The 22527-nt window shown below is 40.3% G+C and overlaps 1 protein-coding gene and 1 long non-coding RNA gene across 12 annotated transcripts in view; one reads left to right on the top strand and one right to left on the bottom strand.

Moving 5' to 3' along the window:
- Window positions 1-22527, top strand: part of DLGAP1 (DLG associated protein 1) — a 1131601-nt gene that overhangs the window by 619715 nt on the left and 489359 nt on the right. The gene's annotated exons all lie outside the window — the stretch shown is intronic.
- On the bottom strand, window positions 3831-21883 carry LOC109493339. Of its 3 annotated transcripts, XR_006588239.1 has the most exons (7): window positions 20182-21883; window positions 19113-19215; window positions 15932-16298; window positions 12787-12995; window positions 9312-9477; window positions 7707-7870; window positions 3831-7317 (listed from the first exon to the last, which is right to left on the bottom strand). It is a non-coding gene; the product is annotated as an uncharacterized LOC109493339 (long non-coding RNA). The 3 variants fall into 3 exon arrangements; XR_006588238.1 differs by having other exon boundaries at window positions 3831-7870; XR_006588240.1 differs by lacking the exon at window positions 19113-19215 and having other exon boundaries at window positions 3831-7870.

Consider the following 22527-nt stretch of genomic DNA (forward strand, 5'->3'; position numbering starts at 1 on the left):
TAACTAGGTGGTGGAATAATTGTTAGCTGGGGAGGGGATTTCTTTGGGAGCAGAGTTTTGTGCCTTTTTTCCCTTACTGGGTCAGGGGTTTCCAGCCTCCTTTGTCTTGGTCTGGCCGGGTTTGACCGGGCTTCTCATGACTTTATTTTAAAAATGTTGCCACGGGGCGCCCGGGTGGCTCAGTCGGTTAAGCGTCCGACTTCAGACTTCAGCTCAGGTCATGATCTCGCGGTCCTTGAGTTCAAGACCCGCGTCGGGCTCTGGGCTGACGGCTCAGAGCCTGGAGCCTGCTTCCGATTCTGTGTGTCTCCCTCTCTCTCTCCCGTTCATGCTCTGTCTCTGTCTCAAAAATAAACAAACGTTAAAAAAAAATTTTTTTTAAAAAGTGTTTCCAGGACAGGTCTCTGGCTTTCCCAGAATAGCTGTGACTCCCTCTGGCCTCCAGGCACACTGTTAAAACCTAACTAACTGCCTACTCTAACATACCAAGAATACCTATTTGTTTATATGGTGTATTTAAGAAAGAATACCCTAAGTAAGTGAGATAGGCACAATGTGAAGATAAATGGAAAATAATGGTGGACTTATAAATACTGTTAGGAGAGGGGCACCTGGGTGGCTCAGTCGATTGAGCGTCCGACTTCGGCTCAGGTCATGATCTCGCAGTCTGTGAGTTCGAGCCCCCCATCGGGCTCTGTACTGATGGCTCAGAGCCTGGAGCCTGCTTCGGATTCTGTGTCTCCCTCTCTCTCTGACCCTCCCCCGCTCATGCTCTGTCTCTCTCTCTGTGTCAAAAATAAATAAAACATTAAAAACAATTTAAAAAATAAATAAATAAATAAGTAAATAAATAAATACTGTTAGGAGACATGAGACTTAAAAGCTGGTTTCTAAGAGCCAGCATACTTCAAAATCGGACAATATAAAATAAAGTCATGTAGCTAGGTAGGAACCAGTAATAGTTGTGTTATTCAAGTCTATAACTCTGTGATCATGCTGAAAATTCCTTGAGTAGGGGCTGGAATTAATAGACTCCAAAGACATTTAGTATTTGTTCTCTCTGGTGGCTTTCATCTTAAATATGCTGAGGCTATTTCTGTCTGATAATTTATGCTTCTAAGCTTCTTCAAGTCACTTTTCTTTATTTAAGTGCTAACAAAAACTGTTCAGAATTTTACAGGTTTAATACAAATTAAAAATTCTTCCGGTGGGTGTAAAGGCATGGTTATCAACTGGAGAAGACTTCTTTAGCCCCCAGCCTGGGTTTTTCCTCCTTCATTCTTAAATGTTTGTTTATTTTTGAGAGGGGGGGGAGCAGGGGAGGGACAGAGATAAAGAAGGGGACAGAGGATCCAAAGTGGCGCTCTATGCTGATAGTAGATATCCCAAAGTGGGCTGGAGCTCACAAACCTGTGCGCTCATGACCTGAGCTGAAGTCCATCACTTAACGGAATGAGCCACTTAGGTGCCCCCTCCTTCTTTCTTATCCACACTCTACGCGTCCTTTACTTACCTAATGACTCTTCACCTGCTTTGAAGCTATCAACCTGCTCTCAGTGCTCGAGTTTTCCTTTTGCCTCTTGTCGAGATTTGTTTTTAACCTATATTCATAGTCAGTCTTTAAAACCAAGCAGGTTATTTAATGCTGTAGGTGTCTGTGTCTTTCATGTAAAATGGAGAGTTTCATAAAATAAATCCCATAAACAGGTCAAACTTTCCTTGCCCAATAGTAATTGTGTTACTCCCGCTCCACCCCCCTCTTCTGTGATTGCCCTTGGCAACAAGCTGGTGCGTTGTCACAGGCTGGGGTTTTTAGGAGCCATGGCTGAGTGGGGAATTGAACAAAACTGGTCCCCAACTGCCTGTATGAAGCAATAAGAGCCCAGACTCCCTACTCTTGGTAAAGCAGCCTGGTAGAGAAAGATTACTGAAATATCAAGTCTACCAGGATTGTAAAGAATAAAATCTAGAAAGGAGAGGAGAGTATGCAAAGATGGTAAGGTTAGAATATTTGAGTTGTTGCAGAGGAAGACCTTCCCTTTAAGGTCCTTCTAGGTGGATTTAGAATCAAATTGATGGGACAGATGAACAGGAGAAAATCAAATTTACTAGGTGTACATACAAGAAATCCATACAAACGTGAAATTGCAAAGACAACGAGGCAACATGAACCTTATTTGAGCTAAGGAGATGGGTAGGGTCTGAAGATACCAAAGGGAGAAGGCTATTAGCAGGAAGGTGAAAGGAGATGTTTTGAAAAACAAGGGTTGCTTATTATGCAGGTAAGTTTCTCGGGTAAAGGAGAGTCTGTTATTAGCTCTCTTCCTGGTACAGGTTCTCCTTTCCGATGTAAACTTAGGCAGTTGGGGTCCTGGAAGAGAGCCTTTTCTGCATCTGCTGGGTTTTGTACACTTGTAATTCAAAATCATGTTCACGCCAAAGTGGCCCATGTTGGAGCAGACTGCCCTAGGCCCCTACAAAACAGACACAAAACATAAAGCTTGGAGAGACCTGTGAGGCATTTGCAGAGGTAAAAGGTGGAAGGTTTCCAGAGAAACCTGTAACTGAGTGCCTGTGAGAGAGAATAAGGAGACCTGAAGATGGTGAGTCACACTGGACACAGTAAGCGTGAGTTTTTCCTGATGTCTCACCAGTAAATCCTTTGGAACCTCAACCTCTGACTTTGAGAACATACAGTCTCCATAGATTTTTGTCCAGCCTTTAGTTGACACAGATTGCATGTAGGGTCTTCAGTACATAAATATAAATAAATGAAACAGGTCAGGGAAGGAGTCGGTGAACTGAGATGTATGTGCCCCATAAGTGGACAGTTGTGCTGGTGGTTAAAATGTAGCAGCCACGGACACATCTTGCCAAATAACTCAGGACTTCAAGAAACGCTTGAAATATTTACCTTCAGGTGAAATCTCTAAAATAATTGTTAATGTTGGGAGACAAGTCAAGGAAATTGAGTTTGTATCTCTCTCTCCCAGTGGAGTCAGTCATTGTTTTACTCAATAAGACACAGAAGTTCAGAAAAATAATCCTCTAAGTTATGCTGGTGACACACAGATGTTTAGTGTCACAGCCCAGATATGGATACAATCTCCTGATTCTCCGTGAAGGATTTTTCTTACATGATTATGAAATTCAGGAAGATCGTTTGTGAGGGATGGACACTGGAAGAATTTCAGGTTGTAATAGAAGTAAAATACCATTCTCTAAAAAATACCTTAAGCGAAACAAATTTTCTTCAATCTGAAATTATCCGATTTATTTTCATCAAATCAATGAATAATGAGCGATATACAGTAACTTTTCTTATGCTTACTAATTGAAAAGTTCCTTGGGTGAAAAAATAAAAAGGAAACCAAACTACCCTAGAGTCTAAGCATTAAGTTGCCCTACAATGGGAATTTGTATTCTCCTTGTTAATGATCTTTTATTTAGAAGCAAACCCATTTCTTTAAAAATAATAGAATTGTTCAGGACAAATATGGTTTGAGAATAATAAAGGGGTATAAGTTTCTTTCTGTAATTGTTTTCTTACCTTAAAAACCTATTTTCCAAAAAGATTAGTTCAAAAAATATCCAACACCATGTGATTACTGTTCAGGCTGTGTGTGTGTGTGTGTGTGTGTGTGTGTGTGTGTGTGTTTAAAGTATCTTAACTAATGCCTTTGTCTCCAGTAATTCTTTCCCCCCGAGTACTGTCTATACCATTCGGTTTTTCTTTTAAAAAAGAGAGATTTTTATATACCATAATTATTAGATAACTCAACTGATAACTTTTTTACCATTTGATCACAATAGCCTTTTTCTGCTTGTAATCATGAGTATGCTACTTGACAGCGTAAGAAGATTCTGTCATTTCTTTTTTTCTTTTTTTTTTGAATGATGGCAGAATTAATGTTTAGTGTGGGGGGAAATAAGACCAGGTTGTAAAACCCATTACAATTACATTTGTTGGCAATGTACCTAACACCGCACTAGCCACACAGGCTACAGAATTAATTATAAACATATCTGTCCACAATCAGGTGATATTAGTGAAGGAAGAGTCACTTAGAAAGCAGAAAAGAGGCACCTGGGTGGCTTAGTGGTTGAGCATCCAGCTTTGGCTCAGGTCAGGATCTCAAGGTTTACAAATTCAAGCCCTACATCGGTCTCTGTGCTGACAGCTGGGAGCCTGGAGCCTGCTTCAAATTGTGTCTCCCTCTCTGTCTGCCCCTCCCCTGCTCATGCTCGCTCGCTCTCTCTCTCTCTCTCTCTCAAAAATAAACGTTAAGAAAAAAAAGAAAGCAGAAGAAGTGATGTTTTCTTGAAATAAGGACTGTGTGTCCAGAAAAGTGACCAACTTGGCTACAAAGGCAAGCTGCAGCCTCCTACTGAACATGATAAAAACATGTAATACTACAGATCTTCTGAGGAGCCCCATGAATAGACATTGTCTGTTTGTGAATAATTCAAAGGTACAGTTTTGCTTACAATAATTTCTAACAGGACTAGACAATTCATAGCAATGACGTTTTGTTTTTAAGATTGGCTAAAATTAATACAGTGACAAATACTGCCTGTAAGTTGGCAAACTTCAGTACTAATCTGGGAAGTATAAAATAAGATATCATTCTTTCACCCAAATAATTAGAAACAAATTAAATTGGGTAATGTAAATATTTTGGCACAAATATTGAAAATGCATATGCTCTACATTGCTGGTAGGAAAGTAAACTTGGTGAGCCATTTCTTTGGGTTGACAATTTGCCAACCGAATTTTTGAATTTTCAGTTTTTAAATTGATGATTAAACGGTTTTCTTTCTGAATATCTAATCTAAGATACAAGGGTGTTCATTGCTGCATTTCTCATAATAGTAAATCTTGGTAACATCCTGAATGTCTATCAATAGCAATGCAGATTGCTTTTAGCATAATCATTTTATGGGATCCTCTGTAGTTACTGAAAACAATTTTAAGTAATCCATACTTCCTAAAATAGACCTCAAAAACAGTGCTCTTATGTATGCAACCAACTATAAGGTTCCTAGCCCAGCTGTTGGTAATTAGGAGATGAGTTACCTTTTTCTGAAATGTGTGAATGTTTTACCATAGCCTATATTATAAAATTAAAAATAAATATGAATTTAATAAGCAGAGCTTAAGTTAGGGAAAGTTTTGAAAACTATTATTCTAAAAACACTCTAATCTAATGGAAATATAGAAAGTTGATTTTTTGACTATTTTATTTGAGAGCTACACTGGGAACCAGTTTTGAGTGCATTGGGCCCAACATTCTATAGAGCACAAGAACATTCATTCATTCATTCATTCCCTCTTTCTGTTGTTAATTCAGTGGGTATTCATTCAACACCAACTCAGTTCCAGCCACTGTGGATACAAAGGTGAACGTAATGGTTGTTATCAAGAAGCTTACTAAGAGAGGTAGACGACGAGAGGGAGAGAGAGGCAAAAGGAGGGAGGGATGACGGGGTTCACAAGCTCCTGAGAACAATCCCTAAGAAAATTAATACCACGCTAATCATGGGCAGTACAAAGTATGATGGGGATACTCGGGTTCTGGAAATTTCCTACTTGCTCCTAACTCCATTCGATAATCCCTAAGACTATGGCTCCCCAATGGCTCATGTGCCTGTGGAATGGACCCAGTCCTGCAAGGTCTTTAAGGACAGACTCTTACAAGGCTGCTTCTATTTTTATTTTTTTAAAGATTTTATTCTTTTAAGTAACATACACACCCAATGTGGGACTCAAACCTACAACCCCGAGATCAAGAGTTGCATGCTCTACTAACTCAGCCAGCCAGGCACCACATCGCTTCTATTTTTAGAGGAAAGTTGCCTTTTTGCCTCCTGATTCCAGCAATTAGACACAAGGTCAGTCTTCCTCCGACAACTTTCAGAAATAAAGCAACCTGGACCCAACGACTCAACCTCTTTTTTTTCTTGACTTCTTATACTTTTCCTTGTATTCAAACCTTCATTGGAGAAAAACCAGGGTAGCTGTTCCCTACTGGTGCTCTACAGAATGGTGGTCTTTCTCAGGTTATCCACAGGTTGACTAGGAAAACATGGCACTCGGTCAGATAATTTGGGAAAAAATAAAGTATAATTGCACTGTTTATTTTACTACAGAAATTTTTGGATCCTTGAATTCTTAGCTGTATCATAAATCTCCAATAGGAGTAAAATCTTCTGTAACCAAACATTCCTTTGTGTGTGAGAGTGATACAGCTATTATTATCTGGAAAACCTTAAAGACATAGTTTGGGAAATCCCTTTCAAATGTTAGTCTGAGAATTTCAGTACTCGCCTTCCATATGAATTGACTTCCCCTTAGTTACCTTAGGTAAACTGCTAACACTTTTGCTCCATGATCAATACGTTTCTCTTTTTTATTGTTTTATTAGTTATATTTTCCAATCAGCAGTTTACTTACCTACTTCCTTACTGCTAAAGTGTTAACGTTCCTTCCAATTATCCCTTACGATAAAAGCTGCAAAGAACTTCTTAGCATTCATTATATTTTTCATTATTTTTAGACAGATTCGTCAAAGACTCATCCTCCTTTGAAACTCTGTTGTGAAGCTCTTTCATGTACCTTACGGAAGAGAACTCTTTAAACTATGCAGCTACCGCTAGGGTTTTTACAAATGGTTCTTAGACACTGTGGTTGACTTCCCATCAAGTAGCTTGAAAGAGGTCACGTGAGCTCTCTATTGAACGAGCAAGGCCACTTGGGGGGAGACAGACTGAAACACTGTGTACCTGCTGGGTAGACTTATAGAGGATTTGCACAAGTAGGTCATCATTTTAGTTCCAAATGTAGCTTCACTGATGCCACAGTCATCCATGCTTTCAATAGTTTAATGCAAATATATTTGTAAGCGCAACATATATTTTATTATAGCATCCAAAAGGAAATCAAGTCTATGCTATACATTAACCAGATAAAACTCAGCTACTTTTTTTAAAACCAGAGTGCTTCCTTTAGCAAATAATTTCTTAACCTTCTCTACCAACATGGAAACAGTCCAGAAACCCCCATGTTATTAACATGACAACACCTGGCTTATTCAGAAATCAAACTTCTGTGAAGTTATAATCTTTCAGACGAGTGATTTCTTTAATAAATACTCACTGAGCACCTAGTAGTCATCAGACACTGTTCTCCCACTGGGAATGCGGTCATGAACAAAACAGGAAAACTCTCTTCACAGAGTTTACATCTTAGTGTGAGGAGAAAGACAATCAGCAAAATTAAGTAGAATCTACCTATGTGAGGTCAGCAGGTGATAGCCGCTGCAGAGGGGGGAAAAAATCAGAAAAAGTAAAAGCAATTTGGGGGCAGAGAGAGGGTTACAAATTTAGATGGGGCCCCGGGTGAGGACCTTACTGAAAAGGTGACAGGTAAGGAAAAACCCTGAAGTAGGTGAGGGAATGAGGCATGTGTGAATCTATGGGAGGACTGTGCATAGCAAAGGATGTGACAAGTACCCAAAATACAATATAATTGGGAATTACCCTGTACGAGAAAGAGCAGTGAGAGTGGGCATTAGGAAGCCTAGATTTTAGGGTGAGCCCCTGTAGTGCGCACCTGGGTGACTGTTAGCAAGTCGCTCAGCACCTTGAAGTTCAAGTAGAAAATACGGCATGGGCCTGGGGAATGGAATCCTGTCTGAGTTTCTTACCTCCTGTATCCATTAATAATTGAACCCTCAGAGGAGGTTAGATGGCATTTGGCTCCTTTAATCCATGAGGCACAAACATACATGGTGCATTCAAGAAAACTCTCCATCAGGGACACTCACTTACAGTAAAAGGGCGCCGTACTTAAATGTGGAACTTCAATAATCTAGAACACAAAATGACACCCCGTACCTCATTCCCGGAAACTCCTACTACTAGGAGCGATAAGGGTAAAGGGGCGTTGCAGTAACAGATTTCACTTTTCACGAGTGAGAGGCACTAACAGTTTGAGGTTTCTATTTCATTTGATATGGTGCATTATTTCAATACACGGTGTGGCGTGCTTTGTCCATGCATTTATTAAAAACTGTGCAAGGTCTGATAGTAGTTTATTTGCTGCCAATTGAAATAGGAAGTTGAATTCAACTCAGGACACTGAGATCCCATAGAACAGAGCAAGGTAATGTGTTCACGGTGTTAATTTTATGATCTGCCATGGGCGTTTATATTTCCTTAAAAAAATACTGCGTAGAAACACAAAAGGACTAGGTACGCATATCAACACAGAGAGATGGTTCCCTGTATATTTATTTGCTTTCAGTCGTGCGGGGGAGGAAGAGTTTCCTGTGCCCTTCAAGCTGGACTTCTAGCTGGACTTAGAACCAAATTGACATGAGACAGATTAACAGGAGAAAATCAAATTTAATAGTATAGGTGCAGGGAATCCACACAAACACGGAAATTCCAAAGACGGGCAGCATGATGCTATATGAGCTAAGGATAGGGGTAGGAGTCTGAGGATACACAAAGGGGAAAATGGCCATTGCGAGGAAGTGTGTGGAAAACAAAAGCTGCCCTATTATATAGACCAGCTTCTTAGGTAAACAGGTATCTCTGTTGATAGCTCTCTTGCAGCCAGTTGGCGGGGAGGTCAAGAGCTTTTCCTGAATCTGCTGGGATTTGATTGCTTTTAAATCAAAATAATCTTCATGCCAAAGTGGCCCATCTTGAGATAGCCTGCCCTTGACCCCTACAGTGTAAAACTCCACTTGCATTGTTAGCACCTCATAAGGGAAAGGAGCTAAATTTTTAGAATCATCTCGGCTGCTTTGGGTTTTATTCTAAATTTTTCCATTTGGTTCCAGCTGTTCTATTTGGTTCTATTTTGTTCTATTTTGGTTCTATTTGGTTTTCAGCTGTTTCTAGGAAAGACACACTTTATTCTTCGCCAGATTGAAATGATTTTTTTTTCATTTGTATTGAAGTAGATGAGACTGAAACCGATTGGCTTATCAAAGGCCAGTTAGGGAAGGCATGGCCATCTCGTGCTACTTAGGCAAAACCATCATGAAGGCACCACAAAGAATAGTTTTAAAGTTCAGCTTTAAGTAAAATCAATATTATTCAAGGTCATTTATTACTCAGGCTTTGCCCAGTGCTGCTGACCTGGAAAGTAAATCACTTTCGTCATCATAAACTGTGGTGTGTTTTTTCTTCTACTTTGCTATGTTTCTGTTTTCCTAACAATGATATTCTAAGTTGATCTCAAATAAATAAGAATTTTACTTAGCAAGTGAATCTGTATTAACAAGAACTGCAAAACTTACCTCCCTCTATTGTAACCCAACTAATGTGAGTTCACTCCTTGGTGAGTCACAGATAGAAACTACATCAGGTGAGTCGTCAGACAGGAAACTTTATTTGCAGCACATAAGGCGATCGTAGGGAATAACTTCCAAAACCATGACTCCTTGAGCAAGGGTGGATGGGTTCCTTTTATGTAGGGTTAGAAAGAATATTTTAATTTTTTTTTAACGTTTATTTATTTTTGGGACAGAGAGAGACAGAGCATGAACGGGGGAGGGGCAGAGAGAGAGGGAGACACAGAATCGGAAACAGGCTCCAGGCTCCGAGCCATCAGCACAGAGCCTGACGCGGGGCTCGAACTCACAGACCGCGAGATCGTGACCTGGCTGAAGTCGGACGCTTAACCGACTGCGCCACCCAGGCGCCCCTGAAAGAATATTTTAAAAGGGCGTCCTTGTCATCATTTGTAGAGACAGGCATAAGGTCCTGCAGTGCCTTAAGAAAACATGCCTATTCATACATTGTATGTTATGTAAATGAGGCTTGTATTCCTCCTGGAAGTTCCAGGGAGGCTAGTTTTAGTATTAGGATGAGGACAAGGTAAATATGGGTCACTCCATGGGTCAGTCCATGGTCCATCTGCACAGACTGAGTCAGGAGTTAAGCACAATCTCATCTCATCACCCCAGTGGTCTGGGCTGCCCAACTCTTTGTCCAGACAGTCATTATAGCTTGAGACGTAGTTTTGCTTTCCATCACAGGATGCTATGCTGTGCGGTCTTTTGCCTGAATTAAGAGATAAACCGGAAGGAAAAGCTTAAGGAAAAATGTGAGACAAAGTTTGGTAAGTACAGGCAGTTAGGCAGCCAAAATTCGGTCTTGAAGTCCAGCTGGTGACACTAAGGTAAAGAGAGGGAGAGTGAGGGAACTAACATTTTTTGAATACTTAGCATGCTCCATATTCTGGGCTACAAAGTAAAATATGCCATTCCATTTAACCTTAATACAGTATATTATTATTCCTGTTTTTAAATGGGCAGTTGAGGGGCGCCTGGGTGGCTCAGTCGGTTAAGCGTCCAACTTCGGCTCAGGTCACGATCTCATGGTCTGTGAGTTTGAGCCCCGCGTTGGGCTCTGTGCTGACAGCTCAGAGCCTGGAGCCTGCTTCAGATTCTGTGTCTCCCTCTCTCTCTCTCTCTCTGCTCCTCCCCCGATCATGCTCTGTCTCTCTCTGTCTCAAAAATAAACATTTAAAAAAAATGGGCAGTTGAGACTCAGAGAAGTCATATGGTAGGTGCATAGTAAAAACCTCGCAAGTCTCCATACTTTTCTCAAAGAGAGCATGCTGATTTCCATTATCTAGCCCCTGATTGCACTGACATAGTATACCCTTGGCATTGAACCTAAGAACAGCAGTGTGGTTGCAGTAGAATCTGGATGGATCCAGGAAGCAGGCGGCTATCTATCTGGCTCCCCCACCACCAACCCCCGGGACACACTCTGCTTCTGCACTGCTGGGACAGCTCCCCTATGCAGACTGAGTCTCCCTGGGGCTGAACCACCACCCCTACAATTCACGTCTTAATAAAATGATGCCTTGCGAAGTAACAAAACTCTCAGACTCCCAAGACCAAATGCCAACTGATAACATTCATTTTGTGAGATATTTCAGGACTAAGGCCAAGGAGAAGATGTTTGCATCCCTTTTCTGAGAGGTAGTTGCACTAAATGATCTAAAGATCACAGCCCAGAAAGTCACTGTGTGACCAAAGAATCAGAATTAGGACAGGGGGCACTACTAAATGGATAGTGGTGTATGCTATGATCTCCTGGTGCTTTTTAAAATCTAAAGAAGCAGAAGTGACTGCTTATAATCAAAGCCCCTTCTTCTAATTGGTAATGCAGACTCAGAAACACTTATTTTCTAAACTATTCTATTTGGTATTTTTTAACTCCCTGATAATACTCAACCCCTAAGTATTTCTTACCCAATAGATGATGAGGGTTAAGTGTTCTACCCTGAAAAGCATCAAAACTATTCCAAACCAGGAAAAGCAGATTTGGCTTCATTATTTCCTTGATGCAGCATTTTTATTTTTTTTATTTTTATTTTTTTTTCAACGTTTATTTATTTTTGGGACAGAGAGAGACAGAGCATGAACGGGGGAGGGGCAGAGAGAGAGGGAGACACAGAATCGGAAACAGGCTCCAGGCTCTGAGCCATCAGCCCAGAGCCCGACGCGGGGCTCGAACTCACGGACCGTGAGATCGTGACCTGGCTGAAGTCGGACGCTCAACCGACTGCGCCACCCAGGCGCCCCAGATGCAGCATTTTTAAATCCTTTTTATTCCTTACGCGGAATGGCATGTGAGAATCTAGATACCTCAAACTGTGCGAACAAGGGACATTGTGTGACCCTTTTAGACAAAAAGCCACCAACTTACCCCAAGAATGGTTTGCAACAGTTTAGAAGCCTTAGCCTAGCACTTCTTAGGCTGAATTCAGCTCGCGCTAACTTGCGTGTGCGCATGGCAGAGGTCAAGAAGAATACGTTTGAGAACCATCCTTGCCTTTCATAAGCACAGTCAAAGCTGCACGGGCCTGAGAGCATGCTTCGACATAACCCTGTCAACGTGGAAAGTCTGGGAAGAGCAGGCACTGTTTTGACACTAAGACTCACTTCCCACAATAAGGAAGCAGATTCGGAGTTACTCGTCTTGTGGCTGGCTGTATTTGGCTATTTTAGAGATGGGAGTATTTGGCTATTTTAGAGATGGGACTGCTTGGATCCTAACAAGAGATTGTTTCAGATCAAAGTAACAATTTTCTAAAAATACTCCTGATTTCCTTGGCAACTGAAAATGTCAGTCTGAAGAGTTTCTTAGTGGTCATGTAAAGAATCCAGGAAGTATCCTATATACATATGTATATGTGTATACATATGTATATGTATACATGTATCCATATATACATATACATATATATATACATCATATATATGTATATGTGATATACATGTGTGTATATATACATATATATGTATGTGATATACATGTGTATATATGATGTACATATGTATATATATGATGTACGTGTGTATATATGTTAATAAATATATAAATTATATATAAATTATATATACAATATCAATAATATAATAAATATATATGTTAATAAATGAACGAATGAATAAGGTTATGGTTAAATTAACATTCTCTCCATATATGGTTCTTTTCATTTGTAACTGCCAGCTATAAGTAAGACTTCGGTACAAAATGCCAACTGTAGAAGGTAAAGATCTAAATTCAAGAAACTTTTCATTTGATGCTTGTGTTGTGTGGGGAACAGCAGTGTCATAGTAAAAGTAAAGTGAAAGGGCCTTTGGAGTCAGAGAACCAAGACTTGAATCAATTATGGGATCATGGGCCAGTCACTTTTACTACCCTGAGGTACCATTACCGCATTGGGAAAATGGTTATAACAGCAATACTCACCTGTGCTTCTGCATATAGCAAACGAGAGGTGAAATACTCAGTGATGTGTGGGGTGTGCACACCCTAACTTTGGACGTGGTCAGAGCTCTTTCCCTGTACACGCTCCAGGCCTCAGATGTCCCTTCTGTCATTTATCCTCCGGTTGTCTTATTCACTGCTAAATCTCTAAAACCTGGAATTGTACATGCTCCTTAGTGCACAAGAGGTATCTGTGGAAAAGGGAGAGCAGGTAGGTTAGGTGATGATCTTATCCAATTTGCCCAGTGTTTGTGTCTTGCTCTCTCCTTCTGCTCCTTTGACATTGACTCAGTAGCATGGCCTACCCAACTCATGGTTTCTGTTTTACTCCTGGATTATAGTCTTCTGGGTCAGCCTTCTAGGTCTCAGACACTACAGCCCACAATCAAATCCAGTGCCCTTTCCCATCTCCAGGCATGCCCTGGGTGCTCCTTGGTTAGACACAGCAATACTCTATAAGGACAAAGAGGTGTTTCTATCATCACCATCCCACCAAAAGTGTGACAGCCAATGGTATGCTCTTCACCAAACACTTCTGGTCTCCCCTATCCAGTACATAAAGGACCATACTCCTCTAGCTGTCCAGAGTTAGCTGTGGCCACATGAGTTGCTTTGGCCAAGAACATATGAACATGATGGCCACGTTGCTGCTTCCTATCCAAGCTTTCAGAGCCAGAGGAGAATTTGTCTTTTTCTTGTCTTGATGAACACAGAAGAAAATACTTAGTGAAAAACCTTAGTATTGATAATTCCGGCAGTAAGATTCACTTGGCCCAAGTCAGAAGGTGGAAGCCTACCAGCTGTGTCGTTTCCTGTCTGCTCTGGCCCTATCAGGGAGGCTGAGTTTCCACAGGACGTGAGGTCAGGCCTCCATCGTTGGAAGCTCCACACTCAACCACAACTTTCCCTTCCAATCCTAAAACTGAGCGAGAATCTTTCTGATGCCGCTAAGTGATCTAAAAAGGGAGTAATTCATGGATGACTTAAGAACAGAGCCAACACCCAAATAATTAGTAAGTTGGATGATATTTTTATATACTGACTATCTCAGAGACTACCAAAGAGAGGAGTTTAAATTCGACTTCCAAAGCATGGCTTGTAATTTTGCACTTCTCGATTAGACTCAAAATTTATAAAAAGCTTTTGGAAAGATGGGAGAGGTACAAGATCAGAAGGCTCATAACAGTCACAGAGAGAGAAATGCCAAAGGGGAAAAACAGAAATCCATGAGTTTACAAAATGCAAACACACTTTCACATAGATGCACATACATATGAACACATGTCCCCATGTATGTACCTTTTTGATTAAGTATAAAATGCAAACTCGTTTTCAAATATAATTTGGTAAAATAGGAAGAAATGAAACACCAGATTCAGTGCTAGGCCATTCTATTTTTGTCTCCGCCTGTACCGCCTGAACAATTTCAGATGACCTCGGCCATCTTCTATCTCCTACCTAAAATGTGTGTTTGCACCAGATGATCTCCAGAGTCTTCTAATTCTAATAACCTATTGTCATTCCAAGTGAGTGGGAGCGCCTTCTGTCATAATCAGGAGAAGCATTAAACCAGTACGTTTTGAAAAAAATAAATGTATTGATTCAATTATGCCTGACTCCTTCAAAACATCTTTTTGAGTTAGGTTAATGCAAGAAACATAAAAAAGGTGATAACACTGAAGTAAATTGGGTTCAGAGAAAATACAAGAATGCAAGTACACTCACTAAAAGGGTAAATATAGCTGTGATTACATGTGAAATGGCTGAAAGCCATAGCAAAAAAAAAGTTGACTATGAGAATTGAATAGCTTTCCTAGTGTTAAAGGCTTAAAGAAAAAATATTCTATGTAACGCATTTTTAAAAGGATAAACTGGATAATATTCTTGGTAGGATTAGTTAAGTCAGCCCGCCTCCTACAAAGTGAGAAAAAACAATAAAAAATAGGTAACATCTTGGGATAGGCAATTCACAGTAAGAAAACCCTAAATGGGTAATAATTATTAAGAGATGCTCAAACAGCATAAAAATCCAGAAAATACTAATGAAGGGGCGCCTGGGTGGCTCAGTCGGTTAAACATCCAACTTTGGCTCATGAGTTCAAGCCACAAGTCAGGCTCTGTGCTGAGCACTCAGAGCCTGGAGCCTGGAGTCTCCCTCTCTCTCTCAAAAAATAAATTTTTAAAAATTATTTTTTAAAAAAGAAAATACTAATTAAGGCATCAATAAAATGCCAATCTATAATCATAAGACAAAAACTAAAAAGTCATGCAATATCAAATGCTGGTGAAGATGCAGAAAAATGGAGACCTTCAGGCAGCTATTTGGGAAAATAATTTCACTGAATTTATTGAAATTAACTATGTACATATCTAACAATTATACACACGCTAGCAATTGTACTATTGGATATTTCTTCAGAAAGTCACTCAAGCGCTCAAGGAAAAAGTGTATGGATGCTCATGACAGCCATTGCCATTGGTAAACTTACCAATGCACGCATAGGATGGTATGTTATGGAGTATAAAAAACAGTAACTTAGATGTATATTCAGTAACATGGATAGATCTTTAAAAAAAAAGTTGAATAGAAAAAGTTAGATATTTATACCACAGTATCATTTATGTAAATTAAACATGCTCCATGCGCAAATTGTTCAAAGCTTCTGTGTGTGTGTGTGTGTGTGTGTGTGTGTATAAAAGTAGAATAAAAGAACACACTTTAAATATATTCTAGAAGCTGTCTCAGGGGGAGGGAGGTGTGGAATTAGTGACCAAAGATCATAGAGGAAAAAAGTTAAACTGCAGGGCATTCTATAAGAGGGTGTTCTGTGGATTGATGATAATAAAATATCATAAACTCAAGTCTACAATCATCTTAAACTTGGTTATCTGAGGTCCATATTTTTAAAAAAGTTAAAATTTGAAACGTTGAGAAAAACAAAATTAAGAATGTATGAAAAACCACCATAAAAACACCAGCTGAATTTGAGAGGCTTTGTGAAAGCTGGGCTTGAATCTCACACACGGTGAATTTACAGTAGTTTCGAGGGTTGGCCATTCTCACTTGGGGAGAGCAAAGGCGATAAAAACTTGCTATGGTCACGGCAGTTGAGGGTGGAAACTGTACCTGATTCATGCGAGGCTCCCCTGCCCCAGCACAGGACCTGGCGCTTTACAGATAACTCACGTCTGTAGAATGAATGAACTCACATTTTAAAAAGAAATCTTACTCTTGTGGCTAAGCCTTGGGACAAATCTGAAAGCAGGAGCAGAGGTTTTTCCATTGAGTAAACAGTAATAGCTAGATCAATCGCACTCAGTGCTGAAGGTCAGGGGCTCATCATGATAGTCATTGCAACTGGACAGTGCTGTTGTTTGTGCCCTGATTTATATTACGGGTCAAGTCTTTTAGAATAGGAGTCCAGGTTATTTTCTTCCTTGAGACTGAAGATGTCTTCAGAACAAGGTTTAGCCATGCAATGACTTCATTAATGCTGCAAAAGAAGGAATGGACCTGTATTAAGACTTTGTCATTCTCACACTTGAAAATAGCCAGGTTACTAACAATATTAGAAAAGGAAAACAAATCTACAAAATCATTAAATGAAGTCGCATTGCCATATCAACCATTATCTTTTATCCCTAGCTTTAAGAACATAGTATTGTGTGCCTTGTTAGTGCCTGTCAGTAAATAATAATGTCGGGGCACCTGGGTGGCTCAGATGGTTGGGCGTCTGACTCTTAATTTCAGCTCAGGTCACGATCTCAAGGTTGTGAGATTGAGTCCTGCACTGGGCTCAGCGTTGAGTGTGGGGCCTGCTTGGGTTTCTCCCTCTTCCTCTTTCTGTCCCTCTCCTGCTTGCTCACTCTCTTAAGATAAGTAAATAAGCTTTTAAAATGTAAATAATGGTAAATAGTCCATTATTATTTTTGCATTATTTTGGATTATTCTCAATTTCTTTCAGTGCTGATTCATGCATCAGACCTCTATCTTGGCAACATTTTGCACCTCTTCCCTTTCACGCAGAAAACACACAAATTACAGTGCCTCTGCCAACCCCATCACTTTAATGATACCCTGTTGAGGAATATTTTAACAGAAGACCATGAGAAGTGTGAATCTTACGACAAAGGGTATATGATTTATTGTTGGTCGAATTTCAGGCTTCAGGGGAGATGCATGTGTATGTGGTGGGTGTATAGGTGTGTGCCCGTATGTCTCCTGTCCTAGATGTCCTGCACAGGCAAAGCCAATGATCCAGGCTAATGGGTCAGTCCTGCAAGATAGAAGCATCTTGTTTAATTACACTTATATAGATTAAGATGCCAGGAAGAGATCTGACTGTCCTTTAAACTAGAAATAAACCAATTTCTGAGGTGACCAAAAAGTTACATTTGTGGTCGCAGACAGAAAAGAATATTCTTCCCCAAATGCTTTGAATGAAAGAGTTAAACAGGCGTGTCTAGGAAATATACATTTTGCATAATAAGATTGACATTATTTTTTATTTGAAGAAAAGACTTCCTCTTTTACATTAAAAATGAATTCTAAACACATTTTATATTTTTAAGTTTTTAAAAAAAAGTTTATTTGAAATATTGGGATTCTTTTTATTTTTTTTTTTAATTTTTTTTTCAACATTTATTTTTTTTTGGGACAGAGAGAGACAGAGCATGAACGGGGGAGGGGCAGACAGAGAGGGAGACACAGAATCGGAAGCAGGTTCCAGGCTCTGAGCCATCAGCCCAGAGCCTGACGCGGGGCTCGAACTCACGGACCGCGAGATCGTGACCTGGCTGAAGTCGGACGCTTAACCGACTGCGCCACCCAGGCGCCCCTATTGGGCTTCTTTTTAAAATACATGAAAATGACAGGAGCTTTTGGGATCTACATAAAAATGATTTAATCTTTATAGGAACAGATTGGTGAGTCACAGTAAAAATTTATAGTTAGCACATTAAATTTATGCATTTTTGTTCGTGTCATGATAGCTTAAAGATACTTAATAGATTATTTTTTAGTCTTTAACTGGATAAATCTTGAGCAACAGACAGACTTGTGGATTGTTAGAATCTCCATTCGTTTGAAGACCACTGAGAAAAGAAGGTGAAGCATCTTTGAAATTACCGTGTAAGTCATTCAGTGCAAAACTCATTCAGTGCAAGCATCTAATTATATACCTTTTTTTTTTTTAATGTGGATGTTGAGGAAAGTAAGGGGCATCATCTAATGCAGGAATGCATAATGTTGGGAAAATGTCTTTGTGATTAAATTGCTAGCGGCAAGGTGAGCGGGTCCTGACACTCAGAATGTGCTCAGAAATGACCTTGAGAAAGAACCTGAGATCATGATTATGTTAGTTGAAAGGGCTCCAAGTGGAAAGAGTCATTAATTTTGGAAAGATTCAATCAATGATGCTTTTCACTTCACTCTCCTGCTTCACAAAAGACTCTTAAAGATGTGAAATTTCCTCTCAAACTCATGTAGTGCAATAGTGGCTATTTTACAGTGGGGGTAGGGGGGCTCACTTGAACCTCGATTCCCCAAATCAGAGCCCCTTTTGGAACTTTACCTTCTACTTTTCCCCCAAGGCTGAATAATTCAGAATCTGAGTCATTGTAATGATTTAATCCCATGACCAAGTCACAACACAGATAGGAGAGCTGAAGTTTTCTGCTTTCTCCATGGTCTGTTATAATTCTGTATTTTCCTACAGCCTCATTTAAATCCCTTCTGATGAAGTTTAAGTCCTTCGCTTATCATTCTTCCTTCATAATAGCCACTCTTCATTCAACAAATATTTATTGGATGTCCTTTATGTACAGATTATATGCCAGTTGCTGTCCCTTAAATATATTGTTATTTAAACTTGCCAGTTTTAATGGATGCTGTGATGGGCCGTCCAGATACCCCTTTAGGTATTTATTCCACCCCCTGCTGGGAGTGTTGGCACCGATGCCTCTCAGACACGTCCCTTCTGGGGAACTGCCTTCAGTTGAAAGGAGCTGTCACACACAGGGCTATGCTTCCTCTCCAGGGCAGTCCACGTGCAATGACTAGTCAGTGAGGGGGACACAAAGGCCCAGCCCCCTTTCCTTTATTTGGGATAATTCTGAAGGGCCATCCCAGCTCTCAAGTTCAGCACTTTCCCTCACCCAGTCCTTCTTCCCTCGCTACTTTAGTGGTAGTTTTCCCCAGTTACCACCCCCACCCGCATGGACCTACCTGCTCTCAAAGCCCCATCGCAGAGTCTGTCTCCAGGGAACCCAACTTAAGATAAAAAAAAAAAAACACCGTAAAGTATCACCTGTCAACCGTCCTTCGCAGTTCATCCTGTTGTTTCCATCATCTCTGTTAGTATCCAGAGCATCACTGTTTCTGGTTACCAGATTTCTACCGCTTATCAGATGCTAGCCATCAAAAAACAGCAACAACAAAATGACTATGATTTTACTGCCAAAACTGAGCAGTCTAACTGCTGCCATGCGAGTCTATCCACCAGTGTCCAGATTATACTTGAAGAGGGTGATAACGCTGATCTTCAGTGCTACCTTGTGACTGTGTGTGTGCGTGTGTGTGTGTGTGTGTGTGTGTAAAGCAATCATTAACTGGTCCAGCAGAATATTTTCAGTGGACTCTTCTATTGACCCCACTTTCTGGTATAGCACATTGTGTTGTGAGTCGATTTAGTTGTACAGTTGAGCCTTGAACAGTGTGGGGGTTAAGAGCACCAAACCCCTGCACCGTGGAAAATGTGCATATAACTGTTGACTCCCAAAAAACTTAGCAGCCCCCTGCTTACTAGAAGACTTACCAATAACCGAAATAGTCTATTAACACATATTGTTATATATGTATTATATATTCTATTTATAATAAACTAGAGAAAATCATAAGGAGATATATATTATATATATATATAATATATATATATCTGTCCTGTATGTGTGTGTGTGTGTGTGTATATATATATATATATATATATATATATATATATATATCTGTCCTGTATTTACTGATATCATAAGTTTGCATCCTCTGTTTAGAAGACAAATATCTGTCAGTACCTAATCAATATTGCCTTATATTATACAATACACTGTAGCTCTGTATTACTAACACTAGACATCGAAAGTGAAAGGTAAGGTGAATAAGAAACTCATTTTTATTTATAGGTATAATGATGCATTCATTGATAATGAAGAAGCAGCAAGATGAGTGCTTAATGTAGCCTATTGTAATGGATACAGTTGCTTCATGGTAACCCAGTCTATACCCTAGTGAACGAACTCTTATAAAATCTTATGGTATACAGGATTACAGTCATATTCATAGTACAGTATTGAAAATATTGTTACATTAAAAAAAACACTTACCTGTGATGACAGGCTGATACATAGTTTCTCCAGTTATAGGTGGGGGGCGGGGGGAGAAGGCAGGGTATGGCGAGCGGGAGAGAAAGATGGCAGTCAGAGATATTGTGTGGTAATTCTTTGAAAGCAAAGTTATAAAACAGTAAGAAAACTAACACATTATTAATTTTATGTTAAATATCACTGACCCCATGCCTGTGAAAGGATAGGCTATCCACTTCCATACAGATCTGGTTTGTGATATTCTACGTGATGAATACTTAAGCAGTGATGATGAGGAGGACAGAAAATGTTTCGCATAGTTCTTGCCATACAGTTACTATATTTTCACATGAAGACACAACGGATGTTTATTAACAGTGCAGCATAATGATTCCTTACTCTTCACTAAATGGAAGTGGATCATCCTAAAGGTCTTTATTGTCATCATCTTCCTGTTGAGTAGACTGAGGAGGACGAGGGGTGACGGGGGGGAAGAGGTGCAGAAGGTAGAAAGGAAGGCAGAAGAGGCGGGTGCAACTTTATAGAGAAATACATATTTCATAATTTGACCTTTTTTGCTTTTTCATTTCTCTAAAAAGCTTTCTGTACAATACCAATCTTTCTTCCTCTACGTACTTTAGTTTCAGCACCCATATCCTAGAAGAGTCCATGTTGTAAAGGAAGTCAAAAGCAGTCTTGAATAATCAGGATTCTTCTGCCAGATGATCTAACGTCAATTTGTTCATGAAGACAACTCATGTCCGTCAAGACAACTCTTAATTCATCTGGTGTGGTGCCTGTTAATTCTGGAATTTCTCCAAGAAGCCCTTTACCTCCTGGCCTTCTTGCCATGTCCACAATCCATTTCATGATTTCTTCGATTTCTATGTTATAATCTCTATCATAAATCCCGTGAAGTCTTGTGCAACCTCTAGACACAGTTTTCCCCAGCAGGAATTCACTGCTTCAGGCTAGATGGTTTCCATGGCTTCTTCTGTAACAACGGTGGCATCTTCAATGGTGTAATCCTTCCAGACTTTTATGATGTCTGGTTTGGATTCTCTTCTAGAACACGGACAATCCTTTCCATGTAGTACTGTGTGTAATGAGCCTTAAAGGTCCTTAAGACTGATCAAGAGGCCAAATTGGAGACATTGTGTTTGTGGGCAGGTAGATCACTTTGACATCTTCAGTGTTGAATTCATGGGGCTCAGTGGAGGGGCGGGGGGCGGGGGTGGGGCGCAAGTGCATTGTCCAAGATCACAAGACCTTTAAAAGGTGGTTTCTTACCGGCAAGTTACTTCCTGGCTTCAGAAAGAAACATTGGTGAAACCAATTCAGAAAACGGGTTCTCATCGTCCAGGCCTCCTTGCCATACAATCACAACTCTGGCAGCTGGCATTTATCTTGTCCCTTCAAGGCTGGAAAGTTAGCAGCTTTATAGATAAAGGCAGTACTGATCATAAACCCACTGCATTTGCACAAAACAGTGCAGTTTGCCTATCCCTTGTTGCCCTAAAACTGGTGCTTACGTCCCTTCTTTACTAATAAATGGTTTTTGTGGCCATTTTCTTTTAGAATAGAGTACTTTTGTCTGCCTCGAAGACCTGTTTATTTTTTTAATTTTTTTTTTCAACGTTTATTTATTTTTGGGACAGAGAGAGACAGAGCATGAACGGGGGAGGGGCAGAGAGAGAGGGAGACGCAGAATCGGAAACAGGCTCCAGGCTCTGAGCCATCAGCCCAGAGCCTGACGCGGGGCTCGAACTCCCGGACCGCGAGATCGTGACCCGGCTGAAGTCGGACGCTCAACCGACTGCGCCACCCAGGCGCCCCTCATCGTGGGGAGTTTTAAGCAGACACTCCCAACACTGAGCTCACAAAAGCAACTGGGAGCGGCTAGAAAATCCCTGTGGTGGTGTAGTTTGGACCATGGTTAATTTTAGCAGTTATTTACTACTATACTTATCCATTCGTTTATTTCTCTTGACTGCAAATGGTACCATGTACAGCGTGTGTTTGTGTGCACAAGTGTTGATAAATTCTAACATCTTACAATAGATTTGTTTGTATTTCATGATAGCAACTAAATAAACTGGACGAATGTCTACGTATATTTTACGCATTCGTGAACACCTTTTCCCGGTCTTTTTCGATATTTCTAAGCCATGCCGTTCATCGGCAAAGGTTTCAATTTGTCACAGATCTCACCCCAAAATTCCAACGTATTTATTCAAAACCAGCCGCGTACAGACGGACCCGTGTATGAGTGGACCCACGCGGTTCAAATTCATGTCGTTCAAGGGAAAACTGAAGATCGTTTCACCAATCGGCAGAACAAACATTGTTCTGAAATGGTTCTGAACA

Source organism: Felis catus, chromosome D3 (assembly GCF_018350175.1).
Source record: "Felis catus isolate Fca126 chromosome D3, F.catus_Fca126_mat1.0, whole genome shotgun sequence".
Taxonomy (NCBI): domain Eukaryota; kingdom Metazoa; phylum Chordata; class Mammalia; order Carnivora; family Felidae; genus Felis; species Felis catus.